The sequence below is a fragment of the Sciurus vulgaris genome (genome assembly GCF_902686455.1).
Source record: "Sciurus vulgaris genome assembly, chromosome: 9".
In the NCBI taxonomy this organism is placed as follows: Eukaryota; Metazoa; Chordata; class Mammalia; order Rodentia; family Sciuridae; genus Sciurus; species Sciurus vulgaris.
The window spans coordinates 64,267,707-64,294,865 of NC_136469.1; the positions used below are offsets into that span (position 1 = coordinate 64,267,707).

General features: G+C 39.5%; 1 long non-coding RNA gene across 1 annotated transcript; it reads left to right on the plus strand.

The window, feature by feature from the left end:
• Window positions 1-226: 226 nt before the first annotated feature.
• Window positions 227-26,508, plus strand: LOC306670236. Its single transcript, XR_013766353.1, has 4 exons — window positions 227-318; window positions 9,725-9,891; window positions 12,065-12,298; window positions 26,383-26,508. It is a non-coding gene; the product is annotated as an uncharacterized lncRNA (long non-coding RNA).
• Window positions 26,509-27,159: the final 651 nt, after the last annotated feature.

Here is a 27,159-nt window from a genome sequence, read left to right on the forward strand (position 1 = left end):
AAGTAATTCAATAACAGTTCTGAGGGCACTGTGGTAACAACTGGGGCCAATAAGGAAGGAAAGCCGGGCAGCTATGAGTACTTCACATGTCTTTGGAGAAAAGAAGCAGTCTTAGGGCTGCATGATCACAGAATTTCCTCATTACCTTTTGCTTGCTGCAAAGGCATTTCTTTCTAGAAGTTTCCTTTTGATTCACAGGTCTTATACAACTTTTTTCTTTTGCTACTCAGGAGTAAGCTTGCTGATTCCTGCTGGGGCCATTCCCCAAGGAAGAGTCTATGAAATGTATGTGACTGTACACAGGAAAGAAAATATGAGGTAAATATGCTTTTTTTCTCTGATGCACTTGACTTTACCAGTCTAACTTGGAGGAGAATTGTACAAAAGAAAGGATAAACACAACATATTTTTGTCTTAAGTGACATACACTTTTCTCTAGACCTGCAAAAGGTCAAGTTATACTTCTTTTTATCCTTGAAGCTTCTGACACTTTTGCAGATTTTGAAGACAGGTGGAATGCCAAAGATCTTTTTTTCTAAGTGGACATGTGGCCATATTAACAGGAAAAAAGTGGCCAAAATATGATCCCTGGATTGTCCAGAGACATGTGTGAGTTGACACAGAAACATTGACTTCATGTGGCCCTATTCAGGAATCTAGTCTGTTCCCATACAGGGTTAAAGTTTGCAAAGGATTAGACACCCATAACCCCTGACCCGCCCCTCCTAACTCAGTCCAGCACAGACTTTTACCCAGAGCGTTTGTGACTCTCTTCCAATGGGTTATCAACTCCTTTCTTATGTTTAACACTTATAAATTCCAAACCCAGGTCTTCCTAAGTGGGTCAAGGGTTGGTTAAAACTAGATGGAGTCAAAACGTTGCATTTAGAATAAGGGTCATAATCACTAAGATAAAATTATTTTGAGTAAAACTAATACAAGGTGCTTAAAAGTTCTAAATTGAGTTTTCAGCTTGGTGTCTAACAAATCATAGATGGTCTTTCTCAATCTGTTCCCACATAAAGTGTGTGTTGAATAGTCCTTTGGAAGCCTGACTGATGCTTCTGAGAAACACAGACATCTTCAAATAAAAGATGCTGTTAAAATGAAGACCCTCATCATGTAATGACCATTGTTCATCATAAGGGGAAAGGCGTGGGCTCCCCAACCCTGAGCTCAGAGTACAAAGAGTGAGTGACAAATGTAGAAGTAGGTTATCATTATCACGCATTAAGCCTTTTCTCTAACCCGCTCTCATCCTCAGAAAAACATCCATTTTTAGTCTTGTTCTTCAGTAGCTGAAAAGCTCCTTTATTATGCACTCAGGTGGAGAGATAGGTATTTATAATCGGTATGACCCAGAACATTTTTTTCCTCAGGTGGTGTACTTTCACCTACACAAACAATAACCAGAGTAAAAGAATAATAAAATTCCTTGAGCATTATTCATGCCTTAAATTTGAGCAACAGAAGGTCACTTAAATGCTTGTATTTACCTACATCAAATATTCAATTTTTTCATTCCCAGTGCAAAGCAACATTCACAGGCCCTCAGAACCCCTTCTTTTGCAGCAGAAGAAAGAAAATTAGCAAACTCCAAGATCTTTATTTTACTCATTTTTTTTCCTCTGTGCAGAGTTAAAGTTAGCATGAAATATGTCCATTCATTAATGCCTTTGCCAACATGGACAATTGTTTAAGTAGAAGTGAATATTGACCTGTGCTTTCGGAGAAACCATGAGGTGGATGGCCTCCTACAGTCATCTGATTACCATTATCTTCAGCTGAAGAGCAGACCTTAAGGGGCTATTGCAGGTGCAGGCTGAAGCTGAACGATGTGTAACTCCTCTGGTTTTCCTTTCCAAAGTTTAGTTGGCATTCTAACCAGGATAGTTTTGCATTTAAATGAAGGAAAGTGAAAGCAGAAAATTGATAATGATTGCTTTTAGGTTCCATTGTCTTTAACTATAAAGAAAAGAAAATAATAAATCACTCCTTGCTCTGCCTAACACCTAAAGTTAGATGCATAGGGATTTACTCCACTGAATTTGGTGTGCATCAAAGAAGTCCTGTTAATAAAGATGATGCTGACAAAGCTCAAGATCTCAAAAGAAAATGTGCACCAGAGACCACGAAACAAGGAACAAACACGAGAAGATGACCGTCTCAGATAAATAAGAAGTCCTCTTTCCACTAATGTTCCATTGTGAAATAGATGCATTTTTCTTGAAAAAAAAAAAAAAAAAAAAACACAATGGCAAGAACATGCTTTAGAATATAGTAAAAATGCAAAGCATTGCTGCCATTTCTTCAGCTTACTCTGCATTTATTCCTCAGTGCAGCTCTGCAGGTGATGAAGAGCTTCACTTTAAACATAAAGAAACCATGGCTCAGGGAAATTAAGTCATGTAGTCAAGATTTTCCAGTTAGTAACTGAGGTTAGAGAATTCAAACCCAGGATCTTCTGACCTCCTGTATAGCACCGGCACTAAGCAAGCCTCTGCTTTCTTATGATCCTGCATTATGGACATGCTGACTGTTGCTCACCAAAGACCCTTTCCATTCTCACATGATATGAGATGGAACTTCTCTGGAGGAAGATATGGTGAGGATCAGGAGACATGGGTGTCATTTCTAAGATGTATAGGAAAATTCTGAACATTTGCCTCCATTCTCCCTCTTTCTGCATCCAAATATGGGTGTGTTTCTTTTTATTGCATCCAAAAATGGGTGTGTTTCCAGCTGGATGGTATCCAGCTGGTCATCTGCTGATGTGAATTGTCTGACAGAGGCATGAACTTAATTGCATGTGGCATAGTGAATGTGACAAGAGGGGTCTTATCATTACTGAATATCTCTAAGAGACAGCGCAGGCTGGTGCATGAATAGACTGAAAGAGACAGAGATGGGACATGCCATCTCTGACCAAGGAGGGTGCAGAGTCCCAAGGCTGCACAGAGATTTTTCCTCTCCTGCTTTACAGATCTGGAGAGGCTACACAGCCTCTTTCCCCTGTGGATACAATTTCCATTACTAATGTACACATGTGGCCCTTTTTGCCTTGTTTCTAGTAACAATTTTAAAAATTAGTCTAAGATTGAAACTTTGTCCTTTGTCAGCCCTTATGGCAAAACAATTTGAGGGTAGAGTGCTTGCTTAGCATACCTGAGGCCCTGGGTTCAATCCCCAGCACTGCAAAAAAATATATAAAAGTTAATTTCCCCTTTCCTTTGTATTCTCCCAGTGGTTTTATCAAAAGGCAAGCAAAAAGAAAAGAAAATCAATTTAGAATTTCCAAATATAAAAGTAAGAAAAACAGAACTCTTTTTTGTAAACTGTAGGGAACCACAGAAGGCTTCTGGGCAGCCAAGTGACACAGGAATAGCGGTGCTTTTTAAAGATTGATCTGCAGACAGTGTGATCAAATTGATAGAGGAAACAGAAAGATACTTCCTGAAGACTGGGTGCTGGGTTCTGCTGTGGCATCAATCTAGGTGTGAGGAGAGAGGAGAGAGTGAGGCAGCCTAAGTCTGAGAGGATAGAAACTGAAATGTGTTGCAGAAGGGAAGGAATTTCGCCACTGACCAGCAGTGTTGAGAATTAGTGCACAAAATTCATTGAGGATGCAAGTCCTGGGCACTGTGACAATGTGGAGAGCAACAGAAGAAAGTGGTCAGAAGCAGCAAGCATGGCCTACAAGCAAGAGGTGTTCAGGATGTAAGTGGGGACGAGGAATCCACTAGAGACACACATGGGAAGTCGTGGCAGTGGATGAGTCTGTGACAGAGAAAATGTAGGGATGGAGAGAAGAGAACTGGGAAAAGAACTTTGGGAAATGTTCCCATTTAGGTTTGGGTGTGAAGAGAGAAAGTAAATTGAACTTGTAAGGATAAGAAACTAGATAAGGAGTTTGCATATAGCACTGCATGTAACATTAAGGGGCTCCTCAGTGAATATTTCTGAATGAAAGAATGAATATTTGTATAAGGTATATGTAAATTAACTACAGTATAAGGGGGTCTCAAAAAAACAAAGAGAAAGAGCTTCAAAATGGAGGAGGTGGAGACGCTAAAACAAAATGTTAAGAGGAAGAACAATGAAAATTACACATTTTATATATGTATTTGTGTGTGTGTGTGTGTGTGTGTGTGTGTGTGTGCGCGTGTGGTTAGGTAGATAAATATAGTTTGTCAGTCACCTGTACAAGTGACATTGGTAACCATTAGATTTTTTTTTTTTTTTTTTTTTTTTTTTTTTTTTTTGCAACATTTCTGTAGAAATCACTTCAGAATGGTTAAGGTGAATTAGGGAAGGCCACCAAACCTATCATATATATCTACAAATATAAATAGTAAAGTGTGTGTTAGGATAAAGTAGAAGGCCAAAATTCTCTTAGGTAAGTAATCATGCAGAAGATCCTTTTGTTTTTTTGAACATGTCACAGTTTGGAATTTTGTAAAATAGTAGTTAACATTTCTCAGTGACACTCAGAATCATTTCTCCTTTTTGATAAAGAGAATCCTTTCTCATTCATGAGTCCCAAGTTCCTGCATTTGAAGGAATAACTATAAAAAGACTAAAGGGTAGAGGCAGTGGAGGCCAGGTATATGTAAATGTCATTCTCTCCTGATTTTGAATAGTGTTTATGTATTGAAATCCACTTACAAAGAAATGCTGCAAGGTGGTTTATAAAAACACATTCTTTCCTATTGGTCTCAATGGAAGGGAAGAACTTAAAGAAGTAAATGGAAAAAAAAGAAGAAAATGGGGAAAATAAAGTTAAAGATAAGATAAAGTCAGGTGAGCAGGAATATAATAGATTTGATGTAATTCCCTGCACATTCCCTGGTAATAGATTGTGAATTGACTGTTTCCAAGCTTTCAAAAGGGAAATGTGAAATATACCCAGAAGCTCAATTATCATTTCTGTTTCTTCAAAAACAAGACATTTTGACAACCAATAGCATTCTGAAAATAAAAATAGCAATGAGTTTCAAGGTTGCTTCTATTAGTGTCCCTCAATGGAAATGGATTGTCTAAGGTCCAAGCACACATTCAGTAAAAGAATCCCACAAAACCCAGCCATTCCATCCAGAGCACAGTGATCGGTTGTTCTGGCTTCATCCAGGGATAGATTCTGCTTGTCTGGGGAAATGGTGGCATGCCCTTCATAGTGACTTCCATAAATATTTTTTTGCTCAATTGAGTTTCTGATAGCAAGTGAGTTAGATATTGCCTGTCAGGTACCTAGAGTGCAAATATTTCAAGTTGCCAGTTATGTGGGAAGGCGTGTGCTTGAAAAGGCAGCTGAGCCTAGGGTGGGAGTGTCATCCCAAGAGACCTAACAAAGATGTGCATTCACAGAAGGCATCTCATGTCTACACAGAGGTCGATGGAGGCTGATTTTCCAAGGAGTTTTGCTCTAACAAAACCGACAATAAAGTCCTACACCCATTGTAAACAACCCAAAATACACCACTGTGTGAAAGAAACAAAATGACTTGTATTTGAAATCTGGCTTTTTTGATGCTTAGCTCTGTGTCCTTAGGCAAGCATGTTAACAGCACTGGATTTCAGTTTCCTCTACTGGAAAATAATAATAATAATAATAATAATAAATAAATACTTTACCTTACAGGTGAGCTATGAGCAACAAATGCAATTGCTCACATGGAAGTTTTGTAAATTATCACTTCTGTGTTGAAGTTTCCTCACTGATAATAGCGAGCAAAAACTGAAAAATCTTTCTTAGAAGAAACAAACTCTTTGTGGACTTTGTCATAGAGGTCTCAGGACACAGTCAGCATTTACCATGATATTGTCCTTGTTAGTCTTTGAAAGACCTCTAAAATTTTAATCATTGTTCATTGCTGAATTTCTACTTAATTGCTATTTCTGCAGCTAATTTTTTCTCTGTGTTCATCTCCATATCATCTGCAATTAATATTACAGATTGTTTGCTTAAATAGCTTAGATAACACATGAGACTTGATGGAGTGAGGCCCTTCTCTACAAAACATGAATGAGAGTTATATTTAATTTCTATTGTTTTATGTATGCTTAATATCCTACCTTTATATAAATAAAGGAAAAGTGAATATAGATACTGTGACCTTTAGTTTCACAAAGTTAAGCCTTATTTTAGTCAGTCTTCCTAGATATGCTCAGAAATGGTTCCAATTTCAAACTGATTTCTTTCATCTTGAAAGCATTTGAGTGTCTTATTATTTCATCTTTGTTTTTCATCCCGTTATGAATTCCACTTCACCACTTCCCTATTCATTACATTCTCCCACCTCACTGGGTTAATAAATTCTTTTGACACCCATTGTCCCTCCTTCCTCCCCCTTCCCTTGCTATCCCTCCTGCAAGAGCAGTGCCCATCAATATTGCATGCCAGTGGTGTGCTTGAGAATACCAGTCTGACAGATTCCCCAACCCAGCAGGGAATCTTCTGCTCCCTTCTGTTCCAACTCAATGACAAGAAGAACCCCTGCCTCCTATCCTTTCTGCCTTCAAGCACTGGCTGCTGACACCAGACTGAGAGACAGATGTTTCCAATCTCCAGCTATATTGCAAGGGCCACTTGAAATGGATTCCACTTTAGGCTCCTTCCTCAAAAGTTTAATACTCATTTCTCTAGGTACACTTGTAACTAAAAGGTAAGAGTAGTGCTCAGGAAAATGCAATCATTGAAGATTTTTTTTCTCCTTGGAAGGAAAATAGAATTAAGCAATAATAAAGTCACTGCCTAAGGCAGATAGTGTAATATTAACTATGACAAAATGAAAGCAAAACTTCAGTCATGTAAGAGAATGAATTTCAGACTGGAAAGACAGAGGACAAACTGGGTTAAGAGAAATGAAAATCAAAGTGGGAAAAGGGATAGTAATGAGGTCTCAAGCTGCTGCTGATAACCTTATGATTTGAAATATGAGTACATTTCCTAGTACCTAGAAAACTTTAGATTGAATAGAGAAACTTTGTTGTTATTCACAGAATGGAGATGATATTAAAAGAATAAAAGTAGGTAAAGCTTGTTTGGGGTTTCTAAATAGGAAGAGAGAAAAGACATAGCTTGGTGGATCCTAGTGCAATTTTAGAGTTAGAGAGGAAGCAGTGATAACCAAAAGAATAATAAATGCCAAATTTTAGTTCATTTTTTGGAACCAATAATAATTGTCAACTGTGATCACTCCAAGATTTGACATTGTTTGGGAGTTATGAGGTCAGCTACTTTGGTTTTGTGGCTACTGATAAAAGATACAAGACTCTTGGGTCAGAGACAAAGGAGAGCTTTATTAGTCACAGCAATCATGTTATCCAGAATATTATCTTTATGTGCTAGTTTCCTGAGCCCAAATTCTCAAAGGGTGATACAAAGAGCATCAGATGACATCTACACACTTAAGAGTTGTATTCCAGTAAAGAACCTCTGAGCTTAAGGTACCTGAGGCTGTTATGAGAAGGAAACCTGCCTGTCATTTGCTCCAAAGCAAACACTACCTTTATATTCCAAGGCCACAAGCATCCTTGAAAAGACATTTAAGAATGCACAGTAACATGAGAAATCCATGGAGAATTGTTTTCCAACAATATTAAAAAATAAATAATAGCTACTATCATTCATTGAGTGTTAAATGAGGGTAAGCCAGATAAACTAACTTTTAGTTGCTGTAATAAATAATATATAAAGTATAGATAAAGAATAGAGAAAAATCAATTTCAAGTGGCCATTGCAATTATAAGGAACTTGATATGCCCTTTTTAATTTCTATGTGAATAAGATGAAGGGGATGTCAACAGGACAATGTACATTTTAATGGGTTTATATTTGGTTGAACTCAATAACTCAAAGGTATTGATGTTATATGGGAGAGAGTTTTCAAGTGGTGTCCTTGAAAAGATTCCTGTCCTTGCCTTATTCTTGTGTTACAATGTTATCAGTGATTGTGATGAAAGCACAATTGGAAGGTATATGAGATTTATGAAGGATGAAAGACTGGCAGATAAAACCAATATTTGGAAGAAGGACATAACATTAAGAAATTACTGTGAGACTATTAAGGTAAAATCAAAAAGCTTCATATAAATGGCTGTACCTAGATTCAAAAGCCATTACTACCAACACATAACAATATAAACGAAGCCTAAGCATCTTTCATATTAGGAATACTTAGAGTGGTTAGATTTAACAAATTACTTAACCTCCTTGGGCCTTTATTACCTCATTTTATAAAGGGGATATTTAGCCATGCTATCTGCATCTTCCTCTCTAACTGGAGCCTGCTCAATAATATTTATAAGTAATTACTTGCTTACCAATAATCTAAGGCAACAATTTATGATAAATGAATGTAATTATACATTCCAAATCAAAGATGTAGTACCCCATAGTATTGGAATATTGAGTTCACTTCAAGATGCCTCAACTAATGTGGACCCTGAAACACTGAAAAAATTCCATGTCAAAAGGAAGAAATTTGGAGACCATGGTTTTCCAAGTGATATTGAAAAAAATGAGGATGTTTGGTCTGAAACAAAGAAGATTTGGGGAGATATAACAATCTCCAAATATGTGAAACAAAGTGGGCTAGAAAACAGGTCAAAGATACGTGTAGAGACACTTTAGGAAACCAGATTGTGTTTATCCCAGCTAAGAATTTTTTAAAATTTGAGTGTATAATAAACAAGGTGACCATTTGGTAGCAGTGGACTGTCATTGTGGATGTGTCTAAAGCATTAGCCACACATCAGCCATGTTGTCAGAGATTCTTGCTTTGCACAGAAGGTGGGTGCTCAGTGACTTCCTGAGGGATTGTGAAATTCTGCAGGTCCACATTTTCTAAAGCCAGGCTACTGCGACGGTGGCTTGGGCATTGTTGTTAGGAAGGCATGAGTTTTAGTCCCAGCACTAACCAGTACTTATGAGCTGCGAGACAGTACAATCCACTCAACATCTTTGGTATGGCTTCTCACCTACGACTTGATAGGTAGGTTAACTTATCGATTTGATTATTGGTTAAAATCTTGTTGAGGAAAGGATATAAGTCAGTTTAAAAAAATAAGAAAATAAAGAATTTAGATCTTTGAGGTTCTTTCTGCCCAGATCTGAGTATAAAATATATAAATAAAGAAATCTTATTTTAATTTCTATAGAAATACAGCACTATAGTCTCTCTGGTCATATTTGAAAGAATGAATGTGCCATACTAGCCTGAATTATTCCTGAAAGTCATTTGGACTAAGTTTAGCCAGGGTGTCCTCATTCTGAAGTGATTTTTTTTTTTTTTGAAGTATTTTTCAAGTTAGGTCCTAAAAACACAAAAGTATTTAAAACCCTGTGAGACCAATGGCAAGTATTATCAGAAAAACTGGTTATATAACTTCATAAGGACTCTGTTCTTTCTCATTCCATCCTGAAAAGTATCAGGACATGAATTCAGAGGAAGCTACCAAAGGCAACCAGTGTCTGAGGGAGGGGATCAAAGAGATGATGGCAAATTCCCTGTTTTCATAGAGACCTTCAGTCTTGGAACTTGAAAGCCTTGGTATAAAGAATATGTCTTCATATTTATTTCTGCCTCACCCCCTACCCACCAAAAAAACTCCAAGAGAAAACTATTTGAACTGTTTGTACACCTTTACATCTCAGATCTCAAGAAGTACACAGTACATAATTACTATGAAACGTCACTGACACAGTTCTCTGCTCTCCTACCAGGCCACCCATGGAAGACTCTCAGACGCTCTTGACCCCTGTGGTGAGCTGTGGGCCCCCAGGAGCCCTGGACCCGCCCTGTCATCTTGACTCTGCATCACTGTGCAGATCCCAATACGGAGGACTGGAAGATCCAGCTCAAAAACCAGACAGCACAGGGACAGTGGGAGGTGAGGGGACTTCTTTCAGAATAAAGATGGGGTCCATGCACATCAGTAGGAGTAATTATGGGTGGTCTTCATTTCTAAAGCAAAGTATGGGGGAGAAATTTAGATTATACTGAAAAGGAGAGCGTTCTTGAGTAGTTTATCTTCTGATTGATAGGTAAAAGAAAAGTATGGTAAAGTATTAGCTAACTCTAGAGGAAGAATACTCAAAACTTAGACAAATCCATTTTGGAATATAGATAGTATATATTGATATATATACATATAGTATATGCACATATGCATACACATGCACACATACGTACACACACGTTTTTTAAATTTATTTAAATTTGGAGGTGGAGAGTCATTGTACCATTGCACCTTGGTCAGAACATGTTGGGTACTTAATTGCAGACAAGTATTTAAGATACAGTCTTGTGGACTTAACCTGGGAAAACAAAAAGGGTATGTCTCCAAAGCTCTACTTGAACAAAGAGAATCTGGGCCACCTTGTCCCTCTATGGCCATTGCCATCATAACTTCAGGACCTCCAGGGCCTTCAGTGGGCCCCACTCCTTACATCAAAACCTACTGTCACTTAACACCTGTGTCTAATGAATGCACTTATCAAATAATGCCAATTATAGAAACTATAATATGAATTTTATAAAATTAGAAATATGAAGTTGTAATATACAAAGTATGTTATACTAAACACATATATAAGTAATATACGTGTATAATATGCAAAGTATGTATTTTATATTTTGTGATTAAATATGATTTTTCATTTAGGAAAGAAATTTTTAAAGATATGAATTTTAAACTCCTAGCATTTTAGGAAAACAGAATTAGCAGAGTAGTGAGGTATCCTGGGATTAACCAGATTTTTCTTTCCATGGATATCTGCTACTCTCAGCCACAAGAGGAGATCATGCTATTTGTGTGTGTGTGGTGTGTGTGTGTGTGTGTGTGTGTGTGTGTGTGTTTGAGAGAGAGAAAGAAAGAGAGAGAAGGATACTGGTGATCTAGTGATCTACATACCAATTCCCAGTCTGGTTTGTTTGTTTATTGAGACCAGGTCTTGCTAAGTTTCTAAGACTGGCCTTGAACTTGGAGATCCTCCTGCCTCAGCTTCCCAAGTTGCTGAGATTACTGCCCTGTGCACCACTGCACTCAGCAGAGAAAAGTATATATTAAAGACATGAAGCCTGCCAAATCTTGCCTCCAATACAATGTGGCAAGCAAGTTTATTTAAGAAAAGGAGTGTACTGCTTTGGGAAGTAAAGTTGGCAGGTGAATTTTGAAAGAATACAGTTGAATGGTGTTGCATAATTCCTTAGTTTTTCTAATTTTTTGCAAGTGTGTGGATTTTAGGGAAAACTTCTATGCTATAATGACATTGCAAAAAGTTTTACTTTTAGATTAAATAAGAAATCATATTAAATCAGTTCTTAGAAACATATATAAACTAAGTTATACTGAAATCAAAAGGGTAACTTATGAATGTCTTCTGGATTTTCATACAGATTCCAGTAATACAGATTCTAAGAAAATAAAAAAATACTATGTCAGCTAGGCATGGTGGCACACACCTCTAATCACAGAACTCAGGAGGCTGAGGGATGGAGGATTGTAAGTTCAAAGCCACCCTCAGCAACTTAGCAAGACCCTAAGCGACTCAGTGAGAACCTGTCTCTTAACTAAAATATAAAAAGGGCTAGGGATATGGCTCAGTGGTTCAGCTCCTCTGGATTCAATCTCCCATACCAAAACAAAAACAAAAAAATCGTGTCAAAGACTTCTACATAAAAAACATTATCAGTATATAGGAAGCATAGGAAAAGGCAGGAGGGGAGATAACTATTGAGATTGGAAGTAGAGGGCTGGGCTGTAGCTCAGGGGTAAAGCACTTGCCTAGTACATGTAAGGCACTGGGTTTGATCCTCAGCACTATGTAAAAATAAATAAATAAAATAAAGGTATTGTGTCCGTCTACAACTAAAAAAGTGTTTGTTTGTTTTTTTTAAAAAAGAATAAAAGCAGAGGGATCAAAAGACCTGAGAAAGGAATAGGGCAGGATAAAGAATAATGAGCACTCAGGAGAAGACTGTACTCTATGCACCACCACCCATAGCAACCAACATAACATCCTCAGTGGCTTAGACACTACCGTGTCCCTTGTCTCCCCCAGGATGTAGTGGTGGTTGGAGAGGAAAACTTTACCACCCCCTGCTACATTCAGCTGGACGCAGAGGCCTGCCACATCCTCACAGAGAACCTCAGTACCTACGCCCTGGTCGGGCAATCCACCACCAAAGCTGCAGCAAAGCGCCTGAAGTTAGCGATCTTTGGGCCCCTCTGCTGTTCCTCCCTGGAGTACAGCATCCGTGTCTACTGTTTGGATGACACCCAAGATGCCCTGAAGGTAAGTAGCTCCTGCCTGACCTTCTTCTTCACTGCACTCCACTTGTAAGCCAAGGTTTGGCATGGCCTCGCACACCTGGAGATGTGTATGTGCACATGCACCCAGGTGTGTGAACACGTGCATTTGGCCCCAAAGGGTGCAGTTAAAGAAACAGACAAAACTCTGAGGCCATGCTGATGTATGAGCTGTTTCCTTGATGCTGATTCCTCCCAAGGGCTACTTTTGTTTACCTTCCTTGATTTCTTTTAATGAAAAATGTAGAAGAGTTTGGCAAGGATACCCGTGGATGGTAAATAATCTGCTTCCATGTTTATCTCAGCTGTGTTCTTCCTATAAAAGAAATTGGCATAATTGCTCACACTGTGTTCCTCTTGTGTGCTACTTCATTTATATGCTTTCCCATTCTTTTTACGAGGGCTGTGAGGGAGAGGGTTAGCATTTGACAACAGGCTGCTGCTTTGCAGAATAAATGAGCTTAATTCCTGGTGTGATTATTGCCATTCATTTTATCCCATTTGAAGCTTTAAGGGATATAATAAGTGCTTTTGAAAAAGTTATGATCTAGAAGGAGGAATAAAAGAAGAATGGCAAGGAGATAAGTCAGAATGTGATGAATGCCCCAGCCAAGATGCAAAGTTCACACAAATTCAAGAGACAGAGGCGTCATGTTATTTTGAGGAAGGATGGAAAGAAGCTAACATTGGAAATTGACCAAAGTGGAAGGTAGGGTTTTAACTAAAAATTTAAGATTTCTAGGTGGAGAAAACAGCATGGAGAAATAGAGTAATGACGTCTCTATGCAGTCATATTATTCCAGGAAGTCTAGAGTAACAGGTTCCTACCATTAAGATGGACCTTGACTGTCAGTGAGAGGAGCTGAGGTTCAATCTATTGAGTTCATGAAGATAGAAAGTTTTAAAAAGAAGAAAGACATGATCAGAAATACACATTAGAAATATTAGTTGACTTCAGTGGGAAGAGAGAGTCAAGTTGATAAGAAGAACAGGATGGAGCTGGGGTGATAACAGAGGAGTGAGATAAAGAGAACAGGGGAAAAGTTCCCTGAAGTAGTCTTTATAGGGCCTGGTCACTAACCTCAGCGAGTAGGTTAGAATATCAAATTTGTATCTCTAAGAAAATGGTAGCAAAATCTGGGAACAGGTAGCTTTGAGGTTATGGCCTTAGTTCAGGCTGCTAACACAGTACCCAGGACTGGGGGGCTTACACAACAGCCTTTCTCACAGTTCTGGAGGCTGTGGAGGCTGGAGATCTGACATCAGGGTGCCAACATGGCTGGGCTTGGTAAGAGCCTCTTCCTGGTTGCAGACTTCTGGCTTCTCACTGTGTTCTCACATGATAGAGAGATAATTAGAGTTTTCTCTAGGGTCTTTTATAAGGACACTTATCCCATTCATAAGAGCTCCACACTAATCACCCCACTACCTCAAAGGCCCTACCTCTTAATACCATCACATAAGGAGTTAGGATCACAAAATAGGAATTTTAGAGGACACAAACATTCAGTCTAACAGTGTTTATTCTTTTATAATACTGAGTTAGAAGTATAAATTGGGCATCAGACAGAGGTACCCAAAGCACAATTAGAAATACAGGTGTGGCCTTGTACCTATTGACCAATCTCTTACAACCTCCACCCTGCTCCTCTCTGGTAGTTACTTGCCCACTCTCTACTCCTATAACATCAACTCTTTAGCTTCCACATATGAGTGAACTTATGCAGTGTTTGACTTTCTGTGCCTTACATCACACTGTACCCCATAAATTTGTATAATTATTATGTGTCAATTAAGGCAATGTTTAAAAAGTCATACATATGTATTTTTTTTAAAGGAATATGGGTGTGGATTTCTGGACAGAGAGATGGTCTGAGATAGAGATTCAGGAACCAGCCATATTGATGTTTGTCATCCAAGGTGACCACGGAAAATATCAAAAGAGAATAGAGGGAAAGAATAATAATAATAACAACAATGATAGTAATATATTACTGAGAGCTTCCTTACGTGCCAGGCAAAATTCTAAATATTTTGTATTAATTCATTTAATCCCTACAGCAACTCTGTATCATATCGTTACCTCCACTTGACTGAGGTGCTATCCACAGTTGCTTTAGATCACACAGCTATGAAGTGGAGAAAGCACGCTTTGTGGTTGCATCTTTGTGTCAAGTGGAACTGCTTGAAGAGTCATACCCTGGATGACAGGGATTAAGGAGGAGAAAGTTAAAGAAAGATGAGCACCCAGAGGAGGAAGAGAAGGGGAAAATCAAGTCAAGGAAGCCAAGGGAAGAACTTTTTCCTCATGGAGTTTCCATCTAGAGAGTAGTTCTGGGGTTATGAACACTGAAAATAGAATGTGAGGGACACAAATGGAGGCAGAGAGACAAGTAAGGAGCCAATTACAATCATCTGTCCCCATTGTGGATCTGACCAGTCTGGTCCCCAGGGGAGGGGATGAGACCTGGTCAGTTGCTGGATGTATTTTTGATGATCAGCTCTGCAGGATTTTATGATGTGGAAAAAATTATGTGAAAACACAGCTCTAGTGTAAAGCTTCAGGTTATTTCTTTTAGACCCCTTGCAAATGCAATACTTCCAAGATGCTGTCAGGATAGAAATCATGCAAGCCTTAAATTCTTAGGGAAAGTTATATTTGTACAGGGATCCTGGGATCTGATTAAGACAAATCTTTTTGAAGAATTCCAGGAAAATCATTGCAAAAAGTATACCATAGAAGACCTATATCTTATCTGAAGTGTTTGGTACACATAGTTATATTCACTCAGAAACTCCTGACCTGTCTCCCCAACAGATACACACAGATCTATTAAAAAATGTAATATTATATAAAACACATTTGATTATGTTGATTAGAAATCCATGCAAATGGTCAACACTGAGACAGACCAATCAACAGCTATTTTCAATGAAACAACCCAAGAGTAGTTTGTATTGTGGTCAATGCTTTCCAAATAGACATTTCTAAATTCTCAGCATCTGGGGATCCAGCTCTTAGCCTGAAACACACATGAATAATGGATGAGGTATCTTATACCTCATCGACTTTAATGGTGCAAAAATATCAAAATTCTAGTTATAGGTAAAGGGTCTGTCCAACATACAAGGACATAGTTTAGTCCTATAGTTGAATTGGAATCTAAGGGTGGATTAGCGGGAAAAGGCCCTTCAATGCTTAAACTTTGCCTTTTTGGCACCCTTTTTACGAATGTCCCCTACTAGTCTCTCTCATGTCCCTGCCTCTCTCATGGCTCTAACCCATAGTACATCACCCCTCCCAAGACCTTCCTCCTTCAGGTCTATCCCACTCCTGTTTCATGTTCTTCCTAAACTACTAGTCTTTTTCTCAGCACATACAGGAATCAGTGAGGGAGCTTTTGAAAGATTCACTCCAGGGTTCCCCCCAAAGGCTCTGATCTAACTGGCCTGGGTAGTGAAGGCTTTTCTTAATGCTGCCTGTGCTATTCTCTTGTGCAGTCATCCTAAATATTTTTTTTCTCTTTTTGGAACTTTGATTCTATTAAGGACAGATTTCCTGTACCCTCAAACCGTTCTTTCCCCCATTTCTTTACCTGGCCACATTAACTGCCACTAGATATTCCAGGTCAACAATACCTGCAGTAAAGTCTACACCCTTGAGCTCACTGCAAGGACAAAAGAAAAATTCTTTTTTGGAGGGTGGGTGTGATACTGGAGATTGAACCCAGGGGCACTTTACCACTGAGCTACATTCCTCAGTCCTTTTTATTTTATTTTTTAATTTTTAGACAGGGTCTCACTGAGTTGCTTGAACTTGCAATGCTCTTGCCTTGACCTTTCAAGTTGTTGGGATTACAGGTGGACACCCAGCTAGGATGAAAATTCTAATCATTCTTATACTTCATGATTGCTTCTCTGGCATCTCTCCAATTCACAGGCTGGATCTTTCTTTATTGGTCATTACCTGTCTCAATTCCCTTAGCACAGACCACATCTCTATCCTAGCAAGATCTACCTTCATCATTTTTTCTACCCATTTTATTCCAACAATTCTCCAAAATTCAGTGTTACACTTAAATCACAACCCATTGGCCCAGAGGTATTCTATTCCACCATTCGATCATCCCACATTATGTACCTACCAGTATAAATGTTTTATAGCTTCCATTCTCAGTAGCAACTGCTCCATTGCCAAGACCTCCAATGATGACTGCCTTAATTAATGACCACAACCATCTGACCTTCCCTTGCTGTCACTGATGGTGCACAAGAAGCTGCCTCTGGTTATTAAGGAGAAACTCCCTTAATATTGCCTGGTCTCCTGGTCTATAAAATGACTATAAAAATTCCTCTGTTCTTACCCATATCTACAGGTAACTCACTTCCCTCCTAAAATCACCTGTCATTTTGAACTGCAGCAGGCTTTACTAATTGCCATAGCAATGATGACCTCAAATGGACATGTGCTCCACTAGAACTTTCAGTTCTAGTCTGCTGTGCTGCTATGATAAAAAAAAAAAAAAAAATCATACATTTCTGATTGGGTTTAAGCAATGCCTCACCTGCTCCTCCACATATTTTTATTTCTCTCTTCTGGATTCTTGGATTCTTTCACACAGCATTTCTTCCAAGTATCTTCCACTCCCCTAAAATCTTCTGTTGTCCTGCAAGTCCTTCCATATACAGGAATGGCCTTACCTCCCAGTGGATGCATCCTTTCTACCTCCAAATCCTTAACTTCAACCTCTTCCTGTATTATCTGGACTCTGATGAAAAAAAGCTCTACTTCCTTGTTTGTGTGTTAACCCAACTCCTTTGGCATAGCAAGTGATACCCAAAGGTCCTCCCAGGACTTGATAATTTCTTGAAGTTACGGTTGTATGCTGGGGATTCTTATGAATTATAGAAAAACTCACAGAAACATCATAATAGGATACATATGGAGCCCCCATGGAGCAGTCACTCTCAGGGGACATAACTGCACAGTCGTTGACAGTTATTAGAAAAAGATGGTGGCCCACTGTCTAGAGCTGAGTGTGTCAAGAATATTATCACTTTTTATCATCTCTGGTTATATTATCATATTTATGGATGGGGAAAAAAAGAAAGTTTCCATATCAGTCATTCTCAAGCAACCCTGGTACATTTTTCCATCTCACATACACTTCTTTGAATTTGGCAGCTCTTGTAACAAATTTTCCTGTATTCTGTTTAAGCCTTGGGGCAAAATGGTCACCTGAAACTTAAAAGCCACACTTAGCATTTTGAAGCATTGGTATAGAATCAGAATGCCAGCAGTGACTGACAGGGTAGAAGTCAAGGCTTGAGGGAGACAGTGGAATTCTTTGATACACCTTTCAGGAGGGCTTTTTCTTATGCATGTGTTTGAAGGACCAATGGGAGCAATGATCAGGTTAAGTTTTCATAAGGAGATAAAGATGCTAAGAATTTTGAGAATAGTTTGGAGTCAACTCAAATAAAGAGGTCAAGTTTATTGAAAAGATGGTGTTTGGTGTATCAGAGCTTTTCTTTTTCCTTCCCTGTCAGGTGATTAAAGTAATAAAAATGATGTTTCCTTTCATTATTTGTAAAGACTTAAATCCTAGTATAAATAGGCCAGAAATTAACAGAGAACAAGGTTATATTTGGAATAAGTTTAAAAACACCCAAGGAGAAATGTACATCTACATAAAAATCAGTAATTTCTGCCCCACTAAATGAAGGGTAAAATATCTGAGACTCCTTTCATAATAAAGGGGCTTATATAAATCCAGAGATTCAGAACATAAAACAGGAGTTATTTGCATAAAGTGTGGATAGTATGAGATTTTTGTTGAATTTCTGACAAATATATTTATGATATGAACCAAATAATGTGTATTAACATAATATGACTTTATGGAATCATCTGGAATGTTAAAGAGTCTTTGTTGGATTAATTCAATTTTCACAAACCCTAAGCTAGGCTCTAAAATAGTAGAATAACTCTGTGTAAGATAATATGTTAAAAAAAAAAAATAGAAACACTTAAAAGTGGAGGAAAAAAAATCCACTGGATGAAGCCTAGTTGAGAATTGTTTGCTACCTTCTTTGGCCCTGTTGGAGATAGTCACAGGCAGCTGGTTAAGTAGGGAGGTGGTTTTATTTTCATCCTGCCACCTGTCACCTCCTCCTCTGGTGTCTTTCTGCTGCTTCTTCCATGCCCACCTGCGGTCTTACTGAACCCAGAGTTCCCCAGTCTGTTTCATATAGGCCTTCGAAGGCTGCCTTCAATGGAACGGGTCCCATTAGCCAGAGCTTTCCTTTCCATGCTCTCACATAGACCTTAAAACTAGCCTAACCTGTGTTTTATACTTTCAAGATCTTGCTTTGGGGAATTAAATTAATAAATTCATACATATGACACATGTGTTACATAACAAGAAGAAAATGTGTTAAAGCTTCCTAATGATTTTGTCTGCCTCAGGGATCCCTTGAAGATTCAAGGAGATCAAGGTTATTAAATCTCCTGGAATAAAGTAAGACCTAGACAGGATCTCTTAATCATCCCACAGAGGGATTTTGACTATTACGACATTTTAAAGATAATGACTCAATGAAAATGTTACATTTAATTGTGATGTAATTGGGGGATGAGTTTCAGGTTGATGGCAGTCTGATCATTCAGCTATATAGTCACAAGGATCTTTTTTGGTACCTTAAAATTATCCCTTCTTTATCATCTTCTCAGAAAACTTCGCCTTGGCCCTGGCCAATGCTATAGCTTGGAAATGACCTGCCATGTTGAATTTACTTGAGAGACAGAGGGAGAACTGAAGTTGTGGTAGATTGATAATGTCCCCCAAGATACCTACACATTTGTATTCAGAATATGTGAACATGTATTACACAGCAAAAATTTGATTTCACTATCATGGACTATCTGAGATCTGCTTTGCCCTAACCTGAATGGTCTGAGTGGGTCTAATCTAAATATGTGCTTTCTTCAAAGTAGAGTCCTGTTCCCAGCTGTAGTTAGAGAGAGGCATGATCACGAAGGAGTAGTAAAAATATGTGCTATTGCTGGGCTTGAAGATGAAGGAAGGAAACCATGAGCCAAGGGATGTGAGAAACCTCCAGAAAGTGGAAAAGACAAAAAAAAAAAAAAGGAGAAAAAAAAATCAAATTCTTACCATAAGCTCAAGAAAGGAAGACAGTTAGACCTTGACTTTAGACAGACAAGTGTATGCTGGACTGCTGACCTCTACAACTATAAGATTGTTACAGACTGTAAGTAAGTTTGTGTTATTTTAAGTCATATGTTTGTAAGTATTTCTCATTTCAAGAATAGGAAAGTAATACAGAAGTTCAAAAATAACATGATAAAGGGCAAAAGAAATGCAATGTTAGTCCAAAAGTCCTTAAACAACCTAGTCCCAATACACAGATGTGAAAAATCATCATAGGAGTATTCCCTGGGGGAGACAAGTGGCATGGCCACTTCCCTGAATGTTACCCCTTGGCACTTTGCTTTAAAAGTGTCACAAACTTCCCTGACTTGGCAGGCTGGAAGTGGCATCTCAGACCAAGCATCCATGGCAGCAACAGCTGTGGGAACAGCAGGCAGAGCCCTGGAAATGAAGTGACTTGATGTGGAAATGTTTGCACATGGTCACTGGAGTCCAGCCTTGTTATTATTAGGGATGAAGCAAGCAGACAAACGCTAGGGGGGGAGCAAGCATCCCAGCGTGAACACAGGAAGGGAAAGTAGCAACTCGAGGCCGGGGGGCCAGTGAGGATGACCTGAACAGGTGGAAGAGGCCGAGCTGACAGTCAGATGTTTCCCACTGCCTGGCTCAGCAGCCTGAGGCCCGAAGGCCAGAGGAGGAGACAGCACATGCAGGGCAGAGAGCAGTCTTGCTGAAAAACTGGCAGGGAACAGGAGAGAAGGATGGTCACTCTTTTTGGCCTCTGCTTTGGTGGAGTGCAGGCACACAGCTGTGACAGAGACAGTGGCGACAGCCACAGTAGCAAAGAGAGAAATTTCTCATCTTCAATGACCAGGGCAGGTTTCAACACAGGATTAAAGAATGAATAGAAGCAATAGAAGCAGGTCCACTAAATCTAATGGCAGATGTGATTCTTTTCAACACCAGTCAGCACAATCATTGAAGGTTGGTCTTTTGAGGTTTAACGCATGCGACATGCTGAGCTGTTCCCGGTGTTTTCCCTGTTGCAGAAACTGGGTGAAAGTGAGGCTTGCCGAGAGCGGCACTACTGGTCCCCCAGGGCTTGGCCAGCACCATGGACAGAGCATGGTGGGGAGGGGTTCCATGGAACACAACCAGAAGTTTCCAGCGTAAGACTGGATGCTGCTACATTGTAGTCTCTGTGTAGGACCTGAGTCTTCCCCACAGGGTCCCTCTACTGCTCTTGGTCCTGGTGCCATTCCCCAGCTTCTTTGCAACAAGAGGCACAGCCAATCCATGGTTCTGTTTCTTTTGAGAATAAAGGGTGCTGGGAAAATAACATCCAGAAATGGTACCAAGAACAAAGCAAGACAAAGTAAAACCATCATTTAACCTCCTTCCAACCTTTCTTCAGAGGGTTATATGAGACTTAAATTATCATCTGTTTCACTCTTTCTCTGATGGATGAGGTTTCTATTAAGAAAAGGAAAAGAATGATAGGAAAGTAATTGGGGAGAAATTGAGAGAAGAAGATAGGGAGATAAATACACACTAAAGGCTGTATAATCTGCCAAAAGAACAAACAGCCCTTTAGAACCTGGAAGCTAAAAGAGATGCCTCCAAGGATGAACGTGATGAGTTTGGAGCAGTGAAGCACAGAGGGAGCAAGTTCTTGTGCAGGGCAGTGGTGAGCAGAGGACTGGGAGGAGGAGGGCAAGGAGAGGGCCTGAGGAGAAAGGCCCTCACCAGTAGCACTGGGCTGCCAGAACTGCTCAGGAGCCCCTGCCCCTCAAAATTCTTGGCCAAAGTCACCAATATTCCCTTTCCCAAAACCAGCTTCAACCTGGACCCTGTGACGCTTGTGGTTTTTTGGTTTTGTTTGTTTTTTGGTTCTGGTTCTGGGGGTTGAACCCAGAGGCACTCTATAATGAGGTACATCCCCAGACTTTTTATTTTTTGAGACAGGGTCTTGCTAAGTTGCTGAGGCTGTCCTCAAACTTGGGATCCTCCGACCTCAGCCTCCTGAGTCACTGGGATTATAGGTATGCATCACTGCACCAGTCTCAGAAACTTACATTCTTAAAGATGATCCTCCAGCATCTATGAGGATGCCACTCTGTGGCCCCAGAAGGCTAAGGGGGAATTCCAGTAAGCAATACCTGTGAGACTGTCACTGAAGGGAATTTGACCATGCTTGGAAAAACGAAGAAGAATAAGAAGGACAAGAGAAGCAGAGGATACAGATGCAATTTCACCCTAACAGTCATGAAGTGACACGTTATGGGATTAGAAAAATGGGGAATAGGGGTCGTAGGGCTTCCAGGACTATCCCCTTCTTGTCTCTTTGTCAGGTCCAATGCAACACATCCTATCCTCTAGGAGCCTGGGAGTATTTTGGGCCCTGGCCAGAACTACTCCCTTTTACGTGCACAGGCCTTTAAAAGAGCTTGGATTTATTAGGGCTCTTAAGTGGCCCAGGCTAATGGCTTGGCATGGATAATGTCTTGGTTTAATTGGTTATTGTGCAAGCTGCTTGTTTCTGCTGTGGAATCCCCTGTTGCCCCCTTTGGAGCAATCCCTCGCAGCTTCTGGAATCTATTCAGCCCTTGCTCAGGCTTGTGCTGGAGGCAGCCACTACACTGGGATAAGGCCCATCCCGCAGAATTGCTTGGTTCCCCAGGGACACCAGAGTCCTGGTGACACTCCCATTGGGGTTTCCATGTGTAGATATGCATGTTGCCATAGAGGGTGGGCTAGAGGCTCCTCTATGGATAACTGACTCTGTGAGTGTCTTTTCAAGGTAAAGTAAGAGGGGCAGAGACAGAAGCATGCAAGGACCCCCTTCTCACATAGCGCAGCACGCTCGGCAGAGCACCAGTGGATTGCCCAGAGTCTGAATGAGCAGCTGGGGTGGGGGATGCTACCAAGTGAGAGGACAACTTCTATAGAGGAAGGTGATATTTATTTTCTAAGAGCAGAACCTAGATGGCATTTCTTTCCAAGGTCACGATATTTTTCTTATGTCTTCCTAAATCTTTTGACCTTAAATATTTGGCTTTGTTCTCTTTTAAGGTATGGAGAAGAGCCTAGCCTTCGTGACCCAGAATCAGTCTGTCTAGGAGCTGCTTTAGAGCTGAGCCCATGACAGTGCGTATAGTGCCATGCTCACATGTCAGCCCCCCGTGGACCAGGAGCAGTTGGAAGCTAGACTGAAACCCCCTTGCCTGAATGCTCCAGAGCCCAACATGGCTCCTACTAGGCCTTGCACCTCTCATTGATGTTAAATAATATTCCCAGGAAGATAAAAGAGAGGAAAACATTTAACTGTAAAGCCTCAGTTTATTGATTTTGTGTTTGTTACTTTATGTCCTCTTGCGTATCTGTATCTCATATGTATTAGCCAAGGTGATTTCATGCAGAAAGAATCAGAAAATCAGGGTTTTTTTGAAGTACAAGTTACAGTGGTTTTTAAGTGGAACTGTTATAGCATATCTGAAATTTTTATGCTTAACACTGTAGCAATATGGAACCAAAGCCTGCTTAGCCTGCCATGTGGCTGGCTTCTATCCTCTAACAAAACTCATGCATGGGATTGCTGTATGTGATAAGTCATCTTTTACTCATGTGTGGTTTCAGTTTAGTTTCCAAGGAGTTTTATTTATTGATTGAGGTATCTTTAATTTATCTTTAAATATCTTTAATGCTTTGGTTCTTCTACTGTATTTGATGTTTTCTTCAAGTTGAGCATTCTGAATATAATGATAACTGTTACTACTTTTCAGGAAAATGTGTTAAATTTAAGTTTGGTAAAGATTCTGTTTACTGAATTATTTACTCCTGGGCTGATTTTCTCCCAAGGTACAAGTGAGAGGACAGTTCCAGAATGCAATTCACAAACTCTAGCCCATGAACTAGTGGAGCAAAAAAGAGCAATATTAGTACTTCTGTTATTTATTTAGCTCATAGTTTTAACTCTGTATATTATACTGTAACATACTGATGAACTGATGAACTAATATAGGTCTATTTTTTAAAGAAAATTACAAAATGCACACTCAATTTTATGACTGATAGAGGTATGCAAGCAAATATGTTTAGAGACTTCTGCTCTTAGTATAGATGCATCCAGATAGGCAGTTTTCTGTCACCAGAGTTCATGTCCAAATGAAGGAAAGAGAAAAGTTAGGCTCTTCCCAGCTCTGTGCAGTAGCTTTATGTCCCTCCTGATTGAGGGAGAGAGCGAGCTTAGGAATATGAAGAGCGTGTTCTCTGACTCCACTGTCACTAAATTTGATTCTTTGTCACTTTATTTAGTTCTTTTCTCCAAAAAGGGCTCTCCAAGCCAGACTAGAGTCTCCTCACTAGAAAGAAACTTTTACCATGACTTCTGAGTTATGGCTGAAGAAAGGGAAGGCGCCTTATTCTTAGCTGACTTCAACTCATACTTTGCACTCAAAATGTGGTGGTATTAGATTGCTTGACTTCAAGGTCATGGCCAATAGGCAGTTAAGGGTTTTTCTTCAGTGGTCCTCCCTTACAAGAAAACCGATAATTCTCTAATATCCTTTGGCAGTCTATTTGATTATAGGGATAGGGTGTGGATTATACATTGTTGGGTACAATTACCTCCCAGAATACAATGCATCTTCTTTTAGACATCCCAGGGAGATAATTTGGATGTAATGAAGATCTATAGTAATCAGATAATTACTATCGATTGCTCTTTAGACGTCTTGATGAGGTAATTAGGGCATACTGGAAAGAAGCTAGAACTGATTGATTGGCATGACTGTAATCTCAAAGATTTCTAATTATGTTTCTTTCTTCTAATGGCTTATAAACAAACATCTTTAGCTTTAGAATTTGTCAGGTGCCAGGTTCACTGGGAACATCAGCTTTCTCTATTATGCTAACTAGACACCAAACATGATCAACATAAGCTCATTATGCCTTCCTGCTGAAGCAGAAAACTGCAATTAACTCTCACTTTTCTTCTTCTTCTTCTCCATTTCCACATAGCCAGATTCTTGTCAAGGAATGGGGTGTGCAGTGTCGTGAAGGGCATTCTGGTTGGTCATGTGTGACTCTGAGCTGGGTGGATCTGTGTGGCCCACTGGGGACCCTTGAGGCTTGCCAGTGCAGACGCAGAAGAGTCAGGGCACAATGACACAACATACGTGTCGGGGTGGCCGGCTGACTGCTCAGTCTCCTGTCACAAGTAATAGCTACTCATCTTATCACCGGCCACAGTAAAGAGCAGGTCAATACTGTCAGGCAGCTGGACTATGCACATCTCAACATGAGGGTGCTGTTGCCTCATCGCTTCTGTTGAACACTAATTAGAGGACTCCCTTTCGGAGACCCCATTCCACACTACTCTAGCGTTCCGTACTCCATAGGACCCTCAGCAGCTTGCATGTGCAGAATATCGACCTGCTCCCAAGATTATGGAGGGTTACATCACAAAGCAGCTGCTTGAATGAGCTGTTTGCATCTCATGTTGGTAAGTGCTGCACTCACTGGTCCAGTGTGTGGGTTACCATTTATTCAGCAAATGCAAAGCACATGTGCTTCTGCTATCATAGTCTGGTTCCCTTACTGGAACTTCTACTGTCACCCATCTGATATACTTGGTACCCTGATAGGTTCCAGTACATGCAGGTGGTATTCTCAGTGAACACATGTGTGCTTGAACTCTTTTTTTATTAAAATATCATTGAAAAAAATCATATTTCAATTTTTCATAAAATCCATTATTTTCCTTGATCCTGAATTTTTTAAGAGAAGGACTCAAATTATTCATTTTTTTGTCACTAAAACTTTTAAGATATAAGAGCAGTAAAGTCCAGGGGGATGGTTTGGTCAGGAAGAGAGAACCTGGATGTTTTGTTCAGGATAACTTATGGCATGGTGCTGTGTGGATAATTGCAGCTGTAGTTGGAAATGCTTCATTAACTTCCATTAACAAGCTTGAGAAATGGAAGTATATATAGAATTTGTCTTCCTTTTATATCTTTATACCATAAAGTAAACTATGGAGCAAATTTTTTCATCAGCACAATTCTTAAGAAATGAGTTGTTCTTTATAAACTTTAGTCTGAGTAATGGTTTAGTTATTTTAAAACCTCGCTAATTTGTATCAAAAATTTCCCCAAATAGAACATAAAATAAATATATTCTATTTACTTTTGATAATTGGTAATTATGCAGTGAATCATTTTAAGCAAAATGTTTTGATTTCTGTACATAAAGAAAAATGAAGGAAGAAAAAGATGTCAAAGTAGAAGGTAGATGGGAGGGTGGGGGTAGAAGGGAGGGGAGTATAAGAGGAGGTACCAGGGAGTGAAGTTGATCAAACTGTCCTGTGCATATATGGCTACACCACAATGAAACTACTATTCTGTGTAATTAATATGCATCAATAAAGAAAAGAAGGGATCAAACTAAATGTGTAAAACACGTTCCAAATTTTTTTTGGCTCATTGATTTTATCAATCCAATATATGGATTTTTCTCTTAACTATTTTCCCATTTCCCTAAAAGTTATTTGAAAATATACTTCTTGGATCTACTTATCTATATTTTCTACGTATTTTTCCTTTTATTTATTTAGTTAAATAATCCACTTGCTGGTTGTTAAGGACAGACTGAACTTCATTTGTTTCCCAGCAGTGTGACATAAATTGCAGAGACAGCTTGTCTGTAGGACCCAGTGCCATACAAAATGGCAGGGAGGTCTATGTGAGGGTTTCAGCTGCACAAGTAGCTGCTCATGGTGTTGCTTAAACCAGGGATGCTGCTCAGGAGGCACCGAGAAGAAACACACACTTTTGATAAGAGGGCTGATGAAAGTCAGACAATTCAATAATGTGACTTCTTTTGGGAATGTCATTTGTAGGAAGTTTTACAACTTGAGAGACAGATGGGAGGACAGCTCCTGGAGGAACCTAAGGCCCTTCATTTTAAAGGCAGCACCCATAATTTGCGCCTGTCCATTCATGACGTTGCCCATTCCCTCTGGAAGAGCAATACTGGCTAAATATCAGGTAAGTACACCATGCTGTACTAAGGTTTGGAGACAGCTCCAAGAAAGAACATAACCAATCCCCTTCTTGAAAATACTTTTATTTTAGTCCTTGATTCATCAAGAGTTGGACTCATTCAAGATTTATCATCGAATACCTGATATAGCATATTTGAAGGACTGCTTTCTAAAAATTATCCTTATATTGTATTACTTTGTTATATTTTTAATAAATAAGAGAGCTCTGATTTTATTTCAATTAATTTTCATAGTGAATTAATTTACTCGAAACGGCTTCAAATGCCCTCATAGGAAAATAGGACATTGTACCCCCTGAGACACAAGTTTGTCCTCAGCCTTGCTAGGACAGTATCCTTACCATTGAAAATTTCAAAGGAAACCCAATTTGGGAATTGAAAAGGCTCTGTGAAGTAATACTCAGTCTGAATTTTATTAAATCACAGACATAAAGGCAGTACCTGTGGAAAATGGCAGGACTCTGGGGTCTCACCTCCTTCTCTGTCAGTCAGGCTGTGCTCTCTGAGTACTGGATGTCCTGATGGACCACAGGACCTCAACTCTGCCCATGGGATGTAGATGCAGTCAGAAAAGCTGCGAATCCACATCTGTACACATTGCAAATCCAACCAA